The sequence below is a fragment of the Bubalus bubalis genome, chromosome 17, assembly GCF_019923935.1.
Source record: "Bubalus bubalis isolate 160015118507 breed Murrah chromosome 17, NDDB_SH_1, whole genome shotgun sequence".
Taxonomy (NCBI): Eukaryota; Metazoa; Chordata; class Mammalia; order Artiodactyla; family Bovidae; genus Bubalus; species Bubalus bubalis.
Window position 1 is genome coordinate 16,673,461 of NC_059173.1, and position 19,718 is coordinate 16,693,178.

Sequence of the window (19,718 nt, forward strand, 5' to 3'; positions counted from 1 at the left end):
AATCCTGACCCAAAAGGCTGTTGCGAATGTCTGTTGGAGAGAGAGTGTAAAGCACGTGGTGCGAGCTCCGCGCAGTACGAGTCAGCACGCGAGAGCCGTCATCTTTGTTTCTGTTGTTGCTGTGGTTGATACCCCTGGAGAAGGCTAAGAGAATGTTGACAGGTAGGTTGAAGGGGCTTTTCTGCATTAGGATAAGTGAAGGTCTGGTGTCTTTTTCTTCCTCCTGAACCCTGGGAAATTGCTCAGCCTGGGGTTGCCACCCCTGGAAACCTTTGACAGTGGGGTCACACAACAGTGTGCCAGTGGGTGGCTCAAAACCTGTGTGGTCTCCTACTTCTCCCCCCTGCAGGGCACAGCATTGCAAAAGGCAGATGCCAAAGCTCAGGACAGCGCCCTGGAAATACTGAGAAATCTGTGACTTCAGGGACAGCTCACCCAAGCCCTCTTGGTCATCCATGACACAAACGCTTCCAGAGAAACTTAATCAAAACGGGGAATTTATCCTAGAATAGAGATGTCCTGTAGTTCAGTGGCAGAAGGTACAGTGGGGCCTCTTAAGAGTGGTCCCAGGACCTAAGTCTCCTCCCAGCCCTTCGAAGGCCTCTCGCCACATCCAGTGTCTGCAGACGAGTATACATGGAGGAAGGTAGCTGCTCCCAGAGACCTCACTTCTCTGACAACTACCTTCTGCTGGACTGCATCCAGCTTGCCGTGACACAGCTCCACCCTCTTTGTCCAGCTGTGAGCAGGTGTGGACACATGACCCCAGCTGGGCCAATCAGATTCTTCCTTGGGAATTTGAAATTGAGGCTGATTGGTCTTGGCAGAATGGTGATCATAGTGGTTCTACTTACCTTATGGGATGGTGGTAGAACTGAATAGGGAAATCCAGGCCAAGTTCAGCTCAACACAGGGCACATAGCAAGCACTCAGTAAAGTACGACTGATATTATCCTTGTCATCTCTAAAACCAAGCTCTGTAGCACACAGCCTGGGACATAATGGTGCTCAGTAAATATTTCTTGGATGAATGGGTGAAGCAGTCAGTCAGTCAACAAGAGAATGCCACAGCCACAGCCACCCGTGCTCTTTGATGATGCTCAGTTACAACACATAGACTGCATGTTTGTGCAGAATTTCTCTCTCCCAGATACTTGACTTTGTCTCCTAAAGAAAACCAAGCTGAACACCCCGCAACCCCAGACCTCATGGTGTGAGATGCAGGTGCTGTGTTAAAGAGTTTTGAGGGTTGCCAGGTGCCAATGATACATTTTATGGGTCATTAAACCTCTAGTTAGGCAAACTCAATCACAAGTATTCGTTGAAATGAGATTTGGGCCATTTCAAAGATTAGGCTCATAGTGCAGGAAATATGGTTTATGTTTTCCCTTGACACAGAGGAGGGAGAAATGCGTTCCACAATAGTGTCGAAGATTCCACAGCACATTTCTCATTTTATAGTTCCTGCAGTCATTCTCTGTCTCTGCCAAATGATTCCTTGCTCTGCTTCCCCTACTCCCAAATAGTAGTTATTTTGTCTGAGTCTCCACCTACACCATGGGCTCAAAAATGTACATCCTGGAGATTTGTACATGCATTGAAATCCCGAGAATGTTTATATTTTTAAAACGTAGCTGCAGTAAGCGACTTTGGAAATGTACCTTGAACAACGCAAACATGGTAAATCAACTCGCCTTCAGAGAGGCAAGTCATAAGGAAAGTTTTGCAAATGGAATATTCTCCCGGTGTTTTAGAAAAGAGCCTTCAAAGTGGTGCCTGGGTTCCCACCTGGGCAGATTTCAGCAGGGAGAGAAACCTGAGTCGAGTAGCTCCCTGCTCCTGTGTGGCATCTTCAGCAAAGGGATCCAGCAAGGAAATAAGGGCTCATTTCACGGAACTCCCCTCAGAGGTGCAGACAGGATGGCAGAGGGGCAGATGGCCTTTCTGGTCCAGTCAGGCTACAATGAAGCCATCAGACATCAACAAGTACCTTCAGGAAGAGAGTGTTCGCACACCTTCTTTGGTCTCAAAAACCAGTGTTTAACAGCCCTGAATATCTCAAGTTGAAATATTTTTTAGCCACCAAGATCCTAGAAGGATGACAGACCCTTTATAGGGCCTCAGAAAATATTTGTTAAATTAATAATACTCCTTCCAGACCAAAAAGAGAGAGAGAGACCACTCAGCAACAGTGCCACAGGCCAGGCGCTTCATGTACAGCGTCTCATGGCCACAGCCACACTGCAAGGCAGGCCTTACTATGAGCTTCTTCACCATGTCAGAGGTGAGAACAGAGAGGACAAAAGACTTGTCCAGGCTCACTCCACCCAGCAGTAGAAGACTGAGGATTTGAAGCCTATGTCAGCCTCTTGCTGATGTCCACACTCTTGCCACTTGTCCCCTCCACTTCTTAAGTGTCCCCTTTGGCTTCATAAGTGCATCTCCTCTGGTTCAGTCTGTCTGTCATGAAGCAGGGGATGACTCATGATAAGAGGGGTCCATGCACTTAGCATCCACCCACCATGTTGTAGTCCATGTGAGGTCCACACTCCTTGCTGCTTGCCTCCAGACAGTCCCCACTCCCGACAAAGGCACTTTCCAAAGGCACCCAGAATGGGAAGGCTTCTGGCTCTTCAGAAAACAGTACTTCTCGTGGGTGACCACGTCATGGCACACGTGGCAATGTGGGCAACTGGCCTCCCCAAGACTGATTAGGAAAAGGTATCATCTTGACCCTTCATGTCCTGGTCATCTTTGCATATATTCTGCTACCTCTCGCTGTCGCATCTCCTATTCAATGGTATCAGTTCCCTCCATCTTTCATTATCCATTCCAAAGAGTCATTTAGTCAATCAACAAACATGTATCAATCCCTTACAAAAATAAGACCATCTGATCTCTGAGTTCACAACTAGTATAAGCATGGCTGCATCAAACTAAGGGCATTAGTGTGTGAACTCAGTGTTCAAGGGAGGGAGGCTTTATACTATGGGAACAAAGAGAAATACAACTAGCCTGGCCAGTGGAAGGAGAATAGAAGAAGAGGGTGTGCTGGGGAAGGCTTCACGGTGGTGGTGATATTTAAATTGGGCCTGGAAGGATGAGCAGGAGTGTTCCAAGTGGGAGAGGAGAGGAAGGGCCTTTCCTGCAGGAGACATGACATGTCCCAGGAGTATGCACGTTTCCGAGGTGTTTAGACGGGAGTACGGGGTGTGTGTACCAGCAGATGCAGCCATGAGAGACTCGATGGAGTAACCCCAAAGAATTGGGACTCTGCTTCGAGGCCACTGAGGAGAGTGGTAGAGACGTTTGTTTTATGGAAAGATGGTGGGTCACTTTCCTAGAGCCACTGTAACAAATTATCGCTAACTGGGTGACTTCAAATGATAGAAGTTGATTCTCTCACAGTTCAGGAATTCAGAAGCTCAAAATCTAGGCCCATTGGGCAGGCTTGGTTCCTTGTGGAGGCTCACTCCTGGCTCCTCACTACCAGCTCCTGCTGACCTCTGGCAGTCCTGTGTCCCCTGGCTTGTAGATGGTTCCCTCCACCCCCACCTCCTTCTCCATATGGCCTCCTCTGCTGTCCTCTCCTCTTCTTAGAAGGACACCAGTCATTGGATATAGGGCCCACGCACATCCAGTATGCATGCATGTGTGTATATGTGCACACACACTAAGTAACTTCAGTCATGTCCAACTCTTTGCGACCCAGTGAACTGTAGCCTGCCAGGCTCCTCTGTCCATGGGATTCTCCAGGCAAGAATACTGGAGTAGGTTGCTTTGCCCTCCTCCAGAGGATCTTCCCTACCCAGGGATCGAACCCACATCTCTCATACCTAACCTGCATTGGCAGGCAGGGTCTTTACCGCTAGTGCCACCTGGGAAGCCCTCATCCAGTAAGACTTTATCTTAACTAATTGCATCTGCAAAGACCCTCTTTCTGAATAAGGTCTCGTTGTGAAGTTTCAGATGGGTGTAAATTTGGGGGATGATGCTGTTAAACCCACTGTATGTAGATCATAAAGAGGCAGGAATGTCAGTGGGAGCCTGCAGGACTAGCTAGGAAGCCAGTCCTGCAAAGAGAGCATGGGACCTGGATGTGGCAGTAGCAGAAGGACCCACCGCCACCCAGGGGACTTGCTCACGTGGGTCTGTGACCAAGGGGAAGGGACACGTAATGACACAGCAAGCCCCATGGAAGGGACCTTAAAGGCCAAATCATCCTCGTTTCCTCTGTTTACTGAGAGGCATGGTCACAGATGCCATTACCTGATGGAACCAGCATCTTAAAGCCAGACAGTTTGTCTCAAGGATCCATCTCTATTCTTAAGATTGTTTTAATGCACACTCGCTCTTCCTAGTAAGGTCTCGTTTAGACAGGGCTTTGAGCTGAGAAGCTTATTGGCAGAGCTCATAATCATCTTAATAGCCAGCATTTACAGAGCACGTGTTAAATGCCAGGTGAAATGCCTTGAATTCGTTAGCTGTGATTCTCACAACATCCCTAAAAAGAAAAGCCGTATTATGGATGTCCTCCTTTCACACGGGACGACACTGATTCTCCAAGAGGTTATAACTTGCCCAGGGCCACACAGCAATGAATTGGAATCCAGGGCCATGTGATGCCAAAGGCAGTTTCTAAGCAAATAATAGTAATAATTTTAGAGACTTGCCTGGTGGTCTGGTGGTGAGGACTTCGCCTTGCAACGCAGGAGGTGTAGGTTCAGTCCCTGGTCAGGGACCTAAGATCATGCATCATGGCCAAAAAGCCAAAACATAACACAGAAGGAATATTGTAACAAATTCAATAAAGACTTTAAAAATGGTCCACATTAAAAAAAAAGTCTTAAAAATGATAATTTTAAAATGCCTCCATTAAAAAGTATTTATATATATATATATAATTCTATATATATGGGATTGCTGGAATGGGGTATGGAAATTTCATCAATTCAAGTAGCCCTGATTTATCCCACTCCCAGAGAAAGTCTCCATGTCCCTAGCATGGGATAAGGAACCAACACTGGCCTGGATGACAAACTGGGGTCATCCCCCCAGCCTGCAGGGGACTTAAACGAGATGCACACAAGACCCAGAAGTACATCCGTCTGTCAAGTGAGGGGCCAGGGCTCCAACTTAATTAATGCCCTTCTCCCTGCCAACATTTCTTTTGCCCTCCCATCTGTTCAAAGGAAGCCTTTTCCTCTCTCGGGATTAAGGGACCTTTTTGGTTCCAGCTTATTCAGATAAAGTTCCTTGGAAGAAGTGCCCAATTTCTTTTTTTCCTTTGAGCCTGACACGCAAAGCCAGCTGTTGAATCAGGAAACTCTGCCAAGAGAGCCTGACATGCCCAGATCTCATCTGGTATCTGCTGGAGTGGATTTTTGCTCCTCCCCATCTTTTAAAAAAACAATTCTTGTAGGGTTTTTTTCACTTAATTATTATTATTCTTCCAAGGGAATCTGGAACTGGCAGACCCAGAGATCAAAGCCTCAAGAGAGGCCGTGTTCCTCCCTAAAGACATAAACAAGACTCTAAAGACACAGGACCAAAGACAGGGTGGAGGTTGATGCCGTCAGCCTGACCTACCTCAGCCCTCCCTTTTTTCCCCACAGCTTCCTGTGCTCATCGCCTTCACCCAGGCTGGCTGCCTCTGGGCATCCTGACTCACCAACTGGTCCCCCTTGTGTTGTGGCCAGAGGAGGAGGTTAGCTGGGTTGAGGGTGGAATCTGAGGATGGAGCAGCTTGGTCTCACCCTAAAACATTCCCCAACACCCTAAATCTGGTACATACCTCAAATTATACCACTGACCAAGCATCCCAGTGGATTTGCCTGCTCTCTGGCCTCAATTTTCAGGGGAAAATGCTGTTAGGTGCACTCATATGTTATACCATTTCCACTTTAGTATGAAATAGTCTATGAGTTGGTTTCCATAGGTCAGAGCAGCACAAGAATGTTTGGTACCTTGAGGTGGAGGGAAAGGAAGAATTAAAGGGAAGAGTAGCATTTATACATCAGTAGAGAAAGAAAGAAAAGGAAACCCAAAGTTATTATGTGCCTACTGTATACTGGTCCTTTCCATATGTATCATTTATATTTTCATGACAACCCTAAGGTTGTTCATTATCATCTACATTTTGTAGTTTACTCATCAGTGGCCATCCCAGCTGAGTGGTCTAACCCAGTGGTTCTCCAACTTGGGTGTAAGAATCCCCAAGAGTGCCTGATGGGGATTCCTGGGCCCCACCCCACCCCCAGGTCCTGATTCACTTGTGTGCAGCCCATGATTTGCAAGTGTGATACACTCCCAAGTGATGCTAATGGTGTTGGTTCATGGGCCACCGCTCGAGCAGCACAGGTCTAGTCACAGCAGTTTTACCTAGCCAATGCTGGGTCCGAATGATGGGCCAGCCTGAGCCCATTTGGGCCAGTGAGACATGAAAGTAGATTTGCCAGGGGCTTCTGGGAAAGAAGCCTTGACCCTGTTGGCTACCAGCAGTCATTTTACAGGCACATGAGGAGGATGTCTAAGGATGAAGCTGATTCTATGGTCAGTTGACTCTATGGGAAGCTCAGTGAAACAACAGAACTTCAAGGCCAGCCCTGGATTCTACTCTGAAGTCCCTCTTACGTGAAGTAGGAAATTTCCCTATTGCTTATGCAAGGGTGGATGGAGTTTCCTGTTGCTTTGAGCTCAGAGCATCCTAACAGATATTAGGTCATATTATTGTCACTCTCAGATGAAGAGAGGTAGGTTCGGTCCAAGCCCAAAGTCACTCAGCCAGGGACCCAGGTCTGTGTGATCCAATTTGTTATACTTTCTGGTGTACACTTTCTTATACTTTCTCTCCAGTACCTGATGTGACTCCCCATCTGGCCCAAGTATTTGGGGCCAGACCCACTGAATCCCCCATCACCAAAAGGTTCAGGATTCCATCCACCCATCTGTCCATCCAGCTTCCACCCAGTCATCAAGTCAGCCTTCCCTTCACCTAGTGATTATCGTGTGCTTGGTGCACATCAAACTCTGTGCTCAATGCTTGTAATCCTGGATGACAAGTTTCCATCTTAGCCCTGAAGGAGCTCAAATCCAGAGGAAGAGAGAGCCCCACAATATCCACATCTCTGCTACATCCCCAAGACTTTGGCATAGCAGCCAGTCCACTGAGGCCAGATGCCCAGTCCTGTTGGGTCTGTAACCTGTCAGCATATCATAAAAACCCAGTCTTCTTTTATTTAACTTAGATTTGTACACCTTTGGAAAGTTGGATTTTTTGTTCGTTTGTTTAAAATCAGTAAAGCAATTCAAGATCTGCAGTAATGGGGATTATATACATATCCAGCCGTCACATTTCTATGTTTATAGAGCATCAAACAGCACAGCACATTATTAAACTTCTAATTAATGCTCGTAATGCTCTGGCGTCATGAGCAAAGGGCGGATAATAACCTTATTTTACTGAGGGGACCAGCAGCCACTGTAATTCAGCAACTTGCCCGTGGTCCTGTGGCAGATCACCTGCATTTTGCACCTTCATTAACAGCACAGCTTATTAATTATAACAGTTACATGAACAACTAGCATTTACTGAGAAGACCCCATAAACCCGGCCCCGTCCTGAGAACGTGACACACATTAGCACTGAACCTCTGCCTCCACCCTATGAGGTAGACTCTGTGCATGAGGAACCCAAAGCTCAGAGAGGTATCGTATTTGCCCAAGACTCTTGTCTGTCACGTTGAGAAGTGAGAACTTGTGTACACTTGTCCTGAGTCTTCTACTACTTTGCTGTGTGACCTTGGGAAAATGCTCAGCCCTTCTAAATCTTGGGTTGCTCATCTGTTAGTGGAGCAGGGAGAGTACAGACTTTGGAACTAAACTGAGTGTTGGATCTGAACCCCACCTCTGCCCCCTGCTTGTCATGCAACTCTGGAAGCGCCCTTGACCTCTCTGTAACTCCATTGTCCACATCTGTATAAGGGAGGTGATGGACAGCCCTATCCCCCAAATTGTGTTGCAAGGGTGAAATGAGTTAATGCACAAAAATGTTTGCAACAGTGCCTGGAACTTAGTAAGCACTCGATAAATGTCAGCCATTTCTTTAAAATTTATCTTTAATTGGAGGATAATTGCTTTACAGTGCTGTGTTTCTCCCGTTCAACAACGTAATCAGACATAGGATACATATATCCCCTCGCTCTTGAACCTCCCTTGCACTCCACCCCCAATCCCACCCCTCTAGGCCGTCACAGAGCACCAAGCTGAGCTCCCTGTGTTATATGGCAGCTTCCACCTAGCTGTTTTACACATGGTAATGTATATGTTTCGATGCTTCTCTCTCAGTTTGTCCCTATTGGCCACTCTAAGTTTATCTGTCATGTGGTGAAAAGATTGTGCTGGGTGGTCTCTCAGCTCTAATACTTTCTGATGATCCTGAAATTAATGACCTCCCATGGGATGTGATTTAGCCACAGGGAAATAGTATATACAGCTCTCCTTGGGCGTTGTTTGGGGTCATCTAGACAAAATACTTGCCATATGCTAACAAAAATCATGGTCAAGACCCTTTTCATTGCCAATGAGAGGAAACCCCAATTCAAAGTGTCCTAAGCAAAAGAGAAAATTGCCTCAGGTAAGCAAGAGTCCACAGGTAAATCTAGCTTCTGCTTATTATACCTGCCTCTCCTTCCTCAGTACTCTGCACCCCTTATCCCACTTCCGTGCTCCACTTGGACTGAACCATCCTTTGTATCAAGTTCTCGGTCACCTCTGGGTTTTTTCATGTGCTGCTACGTCTGCCTGGAACTCCATCCTCCTCCTCCCTCTTTTACGGCCTCCTAGTCTTCAAGACCTTGGAGAAGGCGATGGCACCCCACTCCAGTACTCTTGCCTGGAAAATCCCATGGATGGAGGAGCCTGGTAGGCTCCAGTCCATGGGGTCGAGAAGAGTCAGACACGACTGAGCAACTTCCCTTTTGCTTTTCACTTGCATGCACTGGAGAAGGAAATGGCAACCCACTCCAGTGTTCTTGCCTGGAGAATCCCAGGGATGGGGGAACCTGGTGGGCTGCTGTCTATGGGGTCACACAGAGTCAGACACGACTGAAGCAACTTAGCAGCAGCAGCAGCAGCAGTCTGCAAGACCCGCTCAGACTAAGAAGTTACCTCCATGCCCTGGCTACCCCTCTGTCCCCGATGAGTCAGGCATGCCCGAAGCCCCCAGGCCCACTCTGGCCGCAGCCTGCATAGCACGGCGTTATAGTTTGCTTAGTTGCCTACCTGCCCCCTTGGGACTCCGAAAGGGTGCGTCTGTCCTAGTCCTGGGCTGGCCCCCTCAAAGAATATCCAATATGTCCTGCACAATGGGGACGATTCATTGATAATTCCAAAGACTGGAGTGCCAGGAGCAAAGCCCAGAGTGTGCAAGGGAATTAGGGAGCCCTAGGCAACTGTCAGGAGACCCCAGTGCTGGCGGGAACAGTGTAGGTCTGCACAAGGTTAGGCAAATGGGCACCCTTGAATCTCGGCTCTGGCTAGGTTCTTAACCCAGCCCAAACACTACGTCCCAGAAAAACCTGGCAGGAGCCTTGGAACAAGGCTTCTCCCCAAAAGGCACATCCAAGGTGGTTTTATGTGTAGGTCCTGCATAGGATCTTGTGAAAACAAAAATAATCTCTCACCCATCGCTGTGGTGTTTGGTTCGCTTCCCTCTCATTTGCCCGGCAACCCGCCTCTCCTCTGTTTAGGCCCAGGAAAGTGTGAAAAGGAACATTTGACACCATCAAGGGCACCCATGCTGTCGCCTTTTTGGAGAAGCGCTTTTTGTTCAGGCTTTCACATTTGAAAAGCACACGCAGGTTCAGTTTCGATTTTCTCCACCCCAGGCTGCCAGCCACAGCTTTCGCCCTTCTCTGTTCATCCCCACCCCCCGCCCATGTTTGCTAACTCTGAGGAGGAGGATGTTTTGCTTTTTTAAACAAGCCTGAACCCCAATTAGTTTCTCAGTAACTTGATACTCATTGGTGGCAACCGTGGTTTCTCATCTAGCGTTGTTATTGATTTGGTCAGAAGTAATTAAGGAGATAATTCTTACTCAATTACATTTCCCTGAATTTCCTGAGGTTGCTAGCTCTGCTCCCTGTCTGTATTTTCTTTTCCAAATTAATTTTGTCTTGACTCCGAAATGAGAACGGATATGACGGGCTTGTTGTGTTGATTTTCATGAGAACAAAGCAGGGCTCTGTATTTTAATTCCAACTAGGGCTCCCACATTCTTTTAAGTTAGATTTTTTGAAATTCTTGATTTTTTTTTTAGGCCGTGCTGCGTGGCATGTGGGATCTTAGTTACCTGACCAGGGATTGAACCTGAGTCCCTTGCATTGGGAGCGCAGAGTCTTAACCACTGGACCACCAGGGAAGTCCCCTTATGTAATTTTTTTAAGCTAATATACACAAATTAAAAAGAAAAAATAGCACGGAAAGGCTTTTACCAAAGAGGAACCCATCTTCCTGGCCCACATCTCACTCTTGATGCCATTCCCCGGGCAGCCTCGTCTAACACTTATTTCTAGTGATCCGCACCTTCAAGTTATTTAAGTTTTATCTGTATATCTCAGTTAATACGTTTAAGGCTGTGATGATTTTCTATGAAAGATGAGGATCTAGTTTCTTTGTAGCCCTGTGTACTCACTGCCCACTTCTGAATCCCATCCCCTGGAGGACAGTGCTACTTTCATAGTTCTGGTACTGGTTAATTTTATATCTTTTAAAAGTATGTTATCAGGTCAACGAATCTATTCCATATGATGCTATCATGATAGACACATGACTTTAGACATCTGTGCAAGCCCATGGACTACACAGCAGGAGCGAATCCCAGTGTAAAGATGGGCTGTGGGTGATGATATACCCCTGTAGGTTCATCACTTATAAGGCGTGCACCGCTCTGGCGGGGATGTTGTTAATGGTGGAGAATGCGGACGTGTGGGCCTGGTGTGGGGAGGTGGTGGTGAGAGCTGGGGGGTGGTAAGGGAGCTCTCTACACCTTTTGCTCAGTTTTGCTGTGAACTTAAAACTGTTCTTTAAAACATTGCCTTTACAAGCAACTGTTACACGTGTAACATAGCTCTATTCACCCTGAAGAACGGAAGAAGAAAAGACTAACTCCTCACTGGGACTTCTCCTGTCTTAGTACTGCTCTTCCATTGTCGAGACTGATAACACCGACATTCTCTTCAGGACTGGTAATTCTGTTTTCCAGGCTTTGTCTGTGAGCTGAGTCTGAAAGTTGAAACTCAACAAACGTTACAGTTGCATGTTCACCCATTCACCCACTCGCTCAACCAAGAAACCTCTCTGTCCTTGTCATGGTGCCAGAGACCAAAGATGCCACGTGACAAGGTCACACACACTCCCTGCACAAACTGCAAGGCTGGAATTTAGAGGAAGAGAAAGGAAACATACAATTTACAGTGTAAGCATAATAACCGCTTAAATCAGTGGTTTTTAACTTTATGATCAAAATACAAATATGAAACCTAACACAGAGGTAAGCTGAATATATAGCTAATATCTTAACTAGGAGCCGCTTGGCTGTCTTTGTGAGCATAGGCAGAATCTCGGGCCGTCTGCCCCCTGCACTGATCCTCAGGCTGAAGCCACAGCTCTAGAGCGTTCTGCATGCCGAGGACTGAGAGGTGCTGAGAGGTGGCACAGCTGCAGTTCTGTTTCACGGTTGTAAAGCCCCCACCAGGGAGCCTGTGCAGCATCGGGTGCACTTGTCCAGGACACACTGCTGTGAAATAGCACTCAGGGGACAGCTGGGGACAAACATCTGCTCATCGTGAGAGGTGCCAGACCCGTCTTGACGATGCCTGTGGCCCAGCCCAGGGAACCTGGGGGGTCTCTGGGGCCATGGAGGGGAATATTCTGACTGCCTTTGACATGAGGGTCCCATCCAGGTGTGTGCGTGTGTGTGTTTGCTTACTGAAGTATAAAATCTGTCTGGAAGGATACAGAAGAACGTGATAACACTAGCCATCTCCAGAGAGGGAAATGAATGTCTGGAGGACAAGGTGGAAATAATACTTTTTAACTACATACCCTCTTGTATGTTTTAAAATCATTTGAAAATATTACATATTCAAAAAAAAAAAAAAGAACACCTAAAAAAATGAAGTGAAATGAAGTAAAACTCAAGGCTTCATTTTCAGCTCATAGTGAGGACCCTCATCTCTAAGCTTATTTTGCTGAAGTGGCTTCTCATGGTTCCTCGGCAGCATTAAAGCTTTAGGCATCTTTCCTCCAGCTTAGGGATGTCAAGAGAACCTGCATCAGCATCACACTCTACATTTCAGTTTCTCATGGTTCCTTCTGTTTGAGAAACTGTTTCTTCCACTTTCTGTGTTCAGTTCAGTCTGAAACTGGGGTAGCAATCTCCCTCACCACCCCCAAGCTGTGTTTGGCACCTTCATTTGTCACATTGTAGTTGAATTGCCTGTTTAATACAAGTCTCCCCACTAGACCATGAACTCCTTGAGGGCAGAGATGGTGTCTCATTCTGAGTCATGTCCCCAGCTGGTTTCTAACTCCCAGTAGGTATCTAAGAAATAGCTGGGCTACTCTTGCCCCTCACCCAGCCTCCTTAATGTGGTTCATGTACCTTGGAATTGAATAGCACCCTGTGGACATCACTATAGGATTCATACCGTAGCAGCCCTGGAGTCACACAAAGCCTCATCCCAAGGGGAGAGGCCCCAACCAAGCTCTGCATCTTGGCTGTTTTCTCTTTCAGCGCTGGCTTAGATACTCTGCTTCTGCTTCTTAAATGGAAGGTAAGCAGATATTAACCAATGGAAGGCTGGGTTTCCTTAGACCTTCAGGGAGTTTGCCCAGATTTTGCAAAAAATGTCGATATCATCTTCCCAGTTAAGAAAAAGAACTGAAGCTACATGGGGTCTTAATCCCCTCCCCCCACCCAACCCATATGCCCACCTGGCTATTGACAACATGAGAGAGATTTTCTTGGGTCACTACTTGTTTCTTTTCTCCAAAATGAATTCCCAAGGAATTTGTTTTGTTTTCTAGAAAGGGAGTAAGTTGTGGTATAATCAGCAATACAGAGAGCCCCGTGATCAACTAGATTGGCAGATTCTCACTCCTGTAGCCAAAATCCAGTCTTTGTACCCCTGTACTGAATTGAGTCTCAGAAACAGTTTAGGGTGAAGTAGAAAAGAGTAGCTTTATTGCTTTGCCAGGCAGAGGGGGCCACTGCAGGCTAATGCCCTCAAAACTCTGTGTCCCAACCCGGAGAGCGTAGTGAGTAGTTTTATGGTAATGGTTCATAGAGGACAGTGTGATCCGTTTGTGGACATTCTTCTGATTGGTTGGTGATGAGGTTTCTAGGAGTCAGCATCATCAACCTTTTGGTTCCAACAGGTCTGGGGTCTGCATACTTGTGGGCAGTATGCAGTTAACTTCTTCTACCTGGTGGGGTTTCCATATCTACAAAACAGCTCAAAGTTGTTGTTACATGTATGCCTTGAGGGGGACCAGGACCCTGCCCCAAGGCCACACTATTGTTTCCTGATTGTTTCTCTCTCTCCTCCCTGATTAGCCGCTGTTTGAACTGGCCACTATCACTCAGGAAGCTCTGGAGGCAAATGAAACCTATTTCCCATAATCAAGAAACCAGGGACACAAAAAGACTTTTGTGCCCAGGAGCCTCACAGGCTATTGCTCGGTTTCACTCCTACCAGCTGGGTGACCTCATACAGGTTATTTAATTAATCTGGATTCAGTTTCCTCACCCATAACGTGGGAATAATAATAGTTACAGCCCTTAACTTTTGGAGTGGTTGTGAAGATTTAATGTGAAAACATATGTAAAGCACCTGGTAAAGGAATGGTAGTCACACATCATGACGCTGATTTTCCTTCCTGGGACCATGGCGGACATTGCTGATCAACCACAGAACTCCTTTCTGAAGAGGTCTAGCTACAGGGAGCCACTGCTTCTAATGGGTAGATTGAAGCTAGCATTCAGCTTGGAGCCCATTTGCCATCTCTAGCCTAGTATCTTTCCAGACATTTGGGAGGTGCTGAAAATTTAGGCACTGTTATCATTATTAAACAGAAGCACCTTTGGCAAGGTGGCTGTTACATCCTGGGGCCCCTTCCCTGAATCTCCTTCAGGAGGTTGAGTGGCAGACTGTCATATACATTCCCATTGGCTACTGATGCTCAGCAGCTAGCCTGCTGGCCCCTCCTATTTAGTCTTTCAAAAGAGTTTATGAGATTAATGTATTTACTTTTTAAAGAATTTTTTTTTTTTTTAAACTGGGTGGATAGCACATTTGCTGCTAGCAGGCCAGCTCAATCCCAGGGCTGATGGGGGCTCACTGATGGTGGCCTTCAATTTCCATTTCTATCAAGCAAGAGCAGGGAGGCAAAGACAGATTAGAAGGAACCAGGACTTGATTGCAAGCTATGGCATCTAGCGCCACCTACTGTTATATCCCTGCATTGCTACCATTGCCAACTGCATTGAAGTTGATAGCCTTACTCTGCCCTTAATGAGTAAATGGGAATATTTTCATAATCTCACTCAACTTACATTTTTTTTCCATGTATAACTTAATTTTGTAAAAATGCCAGATCCTCATGATGTCATGGCAATGATAGTAACATTTCCTTGGCTTGTTTAATTCCAAAGACCTATGTACCAAGTGTGTCCTTTAGACCTCTCCTGTCTTTTGAATAAAGACCCGGCAGGTGCCTGCCAGCTGAGAGCCCTGGTAACTGGAGGGAGTGACTTGCCTGGGGTCACACAGCTGAGGGGCCAGGACCTGGGGCTCCTAATTCACATGCTGTTATTCTCCCTCTGTGTCTGTCACCCCTCCACCTCTCTGCTCCCCCCAGGGCCGTCTTGGGACCACCTAGCTCAGCACCTTGCCAGGCCCCTCAAAGCACAGTTTGCATTCGCATAGGGCTCGTGCATAATGTGGATCCTGCTGGCTGATTCACAAAAGAGAGGAAGGGGAAGGCTGTATTGCACCCCATGGAAGAAAAGCCAGTGAAACAGTTCTTTATACTTTTGTGCTTTTTTCTGAACGTCAGTTGTGCCCACCCCAACCCCAAGGCTCCCTCCTCACCCTCTGTAACACATCACTCTGCCTTCATTAACTGGAATGTTCATCCCCTCTGTGTGCTTCTCCAGAATCCATCTTCACACTCGTCTTCCTTCTCAAGGAGACGGGATGTATTAGAGTTCTTCAGAGAAAGAGAGATAATGGGATACATTTAGGTATAGATACGGATTTGTTGTTGGTGTTCAGTTGCCAAGTCATGTCCGACTCTCTGAGACCACATGGACTGCAGCACGCCAGGCTTCCCTGTCCCTCACCATCTCCCGCTATTTGCCGAAGTTCACGTCCACTGAAATGGTGATGCTGTCTAGCCATCTCATCCTTTGTTGCCCTCTTCTCCTTCTGCCTTTTGTCTTTCTACAGAGATTTATTATAAGGAATTAGTTCATGGACTTGTGGGGGCTGATTAGTCCCAAGATCTGCATTTGGCAAACTGGAGACCCAGGAGAGCTGTTGGCGGAGCGCCAAAGGCCTAAGAACCAAGAGAGCTGATGGTGTAAGTTCTAGTTCAAAAGCTTCCAGACTCAAGACCCAGGGAGGGCCGACATTTCAGTTTGAGTCCAAAGGCAGAAAAAAACTGATGTCCCAGCTGGAAGGCAGTCAGGCTAAAGGAATTTCCTCTTATTGGGGATGGTCTACCTTTTATTCTGTGCAGTCCTTCAGATGATTAGATGAGGCTCACCCTCATTAGGGAGGGCAGTCTGCTCTACTCTGTCTGTCAGGTTAAATCTTAAACTCATCCAACAACACCTCACAGAAAAACCCAGAATAAGGTTTGTCCAAATGTCTGAGCAGCCCACGGCCCCGTCAAGTTGACACACAATGAACCATAACACCAGGCGTCTGATCGTGGCTCTGCTAGCTGACGAGCCACGTGAGTGTGCACAATTTCCTCTCTGCTTCTGTTTCTCTTTCTCTACAATGGGTGGCATTTTCAGGATCCACCACAGCTTTTACACCAAGACCAGGTCAATCCAGCAGTCCCCAGTCAGTGAGTCGTTTCTGCCCTATGCCTGGACTCCTGTCATGGGCCAGCTTTGCCCTGGAGCTCACGCTGCACCGGCTGAGACTTCAGCAGGTCCCCATCGTGGTCTGAGACTCTCAATCCTGCTCACTCCTTTTCTCTTTCTCACCCTCAATAAGACTCTTGTGCTCCTGTCTCAGTGCCCACTTCCCAGAGGGCCCAGCTGATGTAGATGTTAATATTCTTAAGGAGTTCAGGTCATTTACTCTGCAGAATGACTATACAGCAAGGTGACTATAGTTAATAATACTGTATTACATATTTGAAGGGAGAAGGCAATGGCACCCCACTCCAGTACTCTTGCCTGGAAAATCCCATGGACGGAGGAGCCTGGTAGGCTGCAGTCCATGGGGTCGCTAAGAGTCAGACACGACTGAGTGACTTCACTTTCACTTTTCACTTTCATGCATTGGAGGAGGAAATGGCAACCCACTCCAGTGTTCTTGCCTGGAGAATCCCAGGGACGGCGGGCCCTGGTGGGCTGCCATCTATGGGGTCGCACACAGTCGGACACAACTGAAGCGACTTAGCAGCAGCAGCAACATATTTGAAAGTTGTGAAGGGAGTCCATCTTAAAAGTCCTCATCACAAAAAAAAATTTTCTGTAACCATGTAAGGTGACAGATGTCAACTAGATTTATCATGGTGGATTTATCTTGTGGTAGATTTTTTGTGGTGTACTATACAAATATCAAATCATTATGTTGTACACCTGAAACAATGTTATAGTCAATGATACCTCAAAAATAACAAATGCTGTCTAAAGGAGGCACCCTGCCGTTAGTGAAGAGAGTCTCTAAAGAATTCAGGAGCTCATTTCATATTTCAGTTGCAAGGTCTGCATCTAGATGAGGTCACTAGTTCAGGGTTATCCATACACTGTAAGTGGGTACCTGCCTTATACCCTTATGACAAAGAAGTTTACTCTCCCCAAAGGAAAGCATCGATCACCATGATAAAACCACCAAAAGCTTAAATATCAGTACGCAAGCTGAGTTCTCTGGACTCATGTGTACACTCTTCCCATGGACCCTGCCCACTCTCTGCTTGCTTTGTTGTTTATACCTTGTCCATAATGAGTCTGCAGTTTGCTAAACATCTTGCCTGTTCCTCAGTGTTCTCTTTTCCAACCATCTCCCTTTCCCCCGCCCCGCTCACCACTTGACAGAGCATCCCCAGCTGTTCCCCTGACGTCTGTATCAACCCAAGTACATTTAGCAGGAATTCATTTCCATCTTAATCTGATTCAAGGAAGTGGATCATATTTTAAGAACTAACGAAGATGGGTTTAGAACATTCTTTCATAAAAGACAAGAGAACAACAGACATTTCAAAGATTGCCTCTCTGGCCTTGACCTTCAACCAATCATTCTGATCTTCTGCAGTATAAAAATTCTTACAACAAAATCTAACAAAGCTCAGTGGGCCAGCTTTGGAGGCAGCATCCATAAATTAATAGCTGTCACTGCTATCCCTTGTCTAGCCCCTGCCATGCAAAATTGGGAGCAGGGTAAAGTAGTGGTTAAGAACACATGCTTTTCAACAACAAACAGCAACAACAAAACCCGATTAAAAACTAGACAGAGGATCTGAACAGACATTTTTTAAGGAAGATGTATCCCAATGGTCAACAGATACATGAAAAGGCATTCAGCATCTCTATAATCATCAGTTCAGTTCGGTCGCTCAGTCGTGTCCGACTCTTTGCAACCCCATGAATCGCAGCACACCAGGCCTCCCTGTCCATCACCAACTCCCAGAGTTCACCCAGACTCACGTCCATTGAGTCAGTGATGCCATCCAGCCATCTCATCCTCTGTCATCCCCTTATCCTCCTGCCCCCAATCCCTCCCAGCATCAGAGTCTTTTCCAATGAGTCAACCCTTCGCATGAGGTGGCCAAAATACTGGAGTTTCAGCTTTCGCATCATTCCTTCCAAAGAAATCCCAGGGCTGATCTCCTTCAGAATGGACTGGTTGGATGTCCTTGCAGTCCAAGGGACTCTCAAGAGTCGTCTCCAACACCACAGTTCAAAAGCATCAATTCTTCGGCGCTCAGCCTTCTTCACAGTCCAACTCTCACATCCATACATGACCACAGGAAAAACCATAGCCTTGACTAGACGAACCTTTGTTGGCAAAGTAATGTCTCTGCTTTTGAATATTCTATCTAGGTTGGTCATAACTTTCCTTCCAAGGAGTAAGCGTCTTTTAATTTCATGGCTGCAGTCACTATCTGCAGTGATTCTGGAGCCCAAAGAAATAAAGTCTGACACTGTTTCCACTGTTTCCCCATCTATTTCCCATGAAGTGATGGGACTGGATGCCATGATCTTCGTTTTCTGAATGTTGAGCTTTAAGCCAACTTTTTCACTCTCCACTTTCACTTTCATCAAGAGGCTTTTGAGTTCCTCTTCACTTTCTGCCATAAGGGTGGTGTCATCTGCATATCTGAGGTTATTGATATTTCTCCCGGCAATCTTGATTCCAGCTTGTGCTTCTTCCAGTCCAGCGTTTCTCATGATGTGCTCTGCATATAAGTTAAATAAGCAGGGTGACAATATACAGCCTTGACGTACTCCTTTTCCTATTTGGAACCAGTCTGTTGTTCCATGTCCAGTTCTAACTGTTTCTTCCTGACCTGCATACAAATTTCTCAAGAGGCAGGTCAGGTGGTCTGGTATTCCCATCTCTTTCAGAATTTCCCACAGTTTATTGTAATCCACACAGTCAAAGGCGTTGGCATAGTCAATAAAGCAGAAATAGATGTTTTTCTGGAACTCTCTTGCTTTTTCCATGATCCAGCGGATGTTGGCAATTTGATCTCTGGTTCCTCTGCCTTTTCTAAAACCAGCTTGAACATCAGGAAGTTCATGGTTCACATATTGCTGAAGCCTGGCTTGGAGAATTTTGAGCATCACTTTACTAGCGTGTGAGATGAGTGCAATTGTGCGATAGTTTGAGCATTCTTTGGCATTGCCTTTCCTTGGGATTGGAATGAAAACTGACCTTTTCCAGTCCTGTGGCCACTGCTGAGTTTTCCAAATTTGCTGGCATATTGAGTGCAGCACTTTCACAGCATCATCTTTCAGGATTTGAAAGAGCTCAACTGGAATTCCATCATCTCCACTAGCTTTGTTCATTGTGATGCTTTCTAAGGCCCACCTGACTTCACATTCCAGGATGTCTGCCTCTAGGTGAGTGATCACACCATCATGATTATCTGGGTCGTGAAGATCTTTTTTGTACAGTTCTGTGTATTCTTGCCACCTCTTCTTAATATCTTCTGCTTCTGTTAGGTCCATACCATTTCTGTCCTTTATCGAGCCCATCTTTGCATGAAATGTTCCCTTGGTATCTCTAATTTTCTTGAAGAGATCTCTAGTCTTTCCCATTCTGTTGTTTTCCTCTATTTCTTTGCAATGATCGCTGAAGAAGGCTTTCTTATCTCTTATTGTGGAACTCTGCATTCAGATGCTTGTATCTTTCCTTTTCTCCTTTGCTTTTCACTTCTCTTCTTTTCACAGCTATTTGTAAGCCCTCCCC

At 46.4% G+C, this 19,718-nt stretch overlaps 1 protein-coding gene across 8 annotated transcripts in view; it reads left to right on the forward strand.

Annotated features, from left to right (window-relative positions):
• Window positions 1-19,718, forward strand: part of CCDC60 (coiled-coil domain containing 60) — a 281,662-nt gene that overhangs the window by 162,296 nt on the left and 99,648 nt on the right. The gene's annotated exons all lie outside the window — the stretch shown is intronic.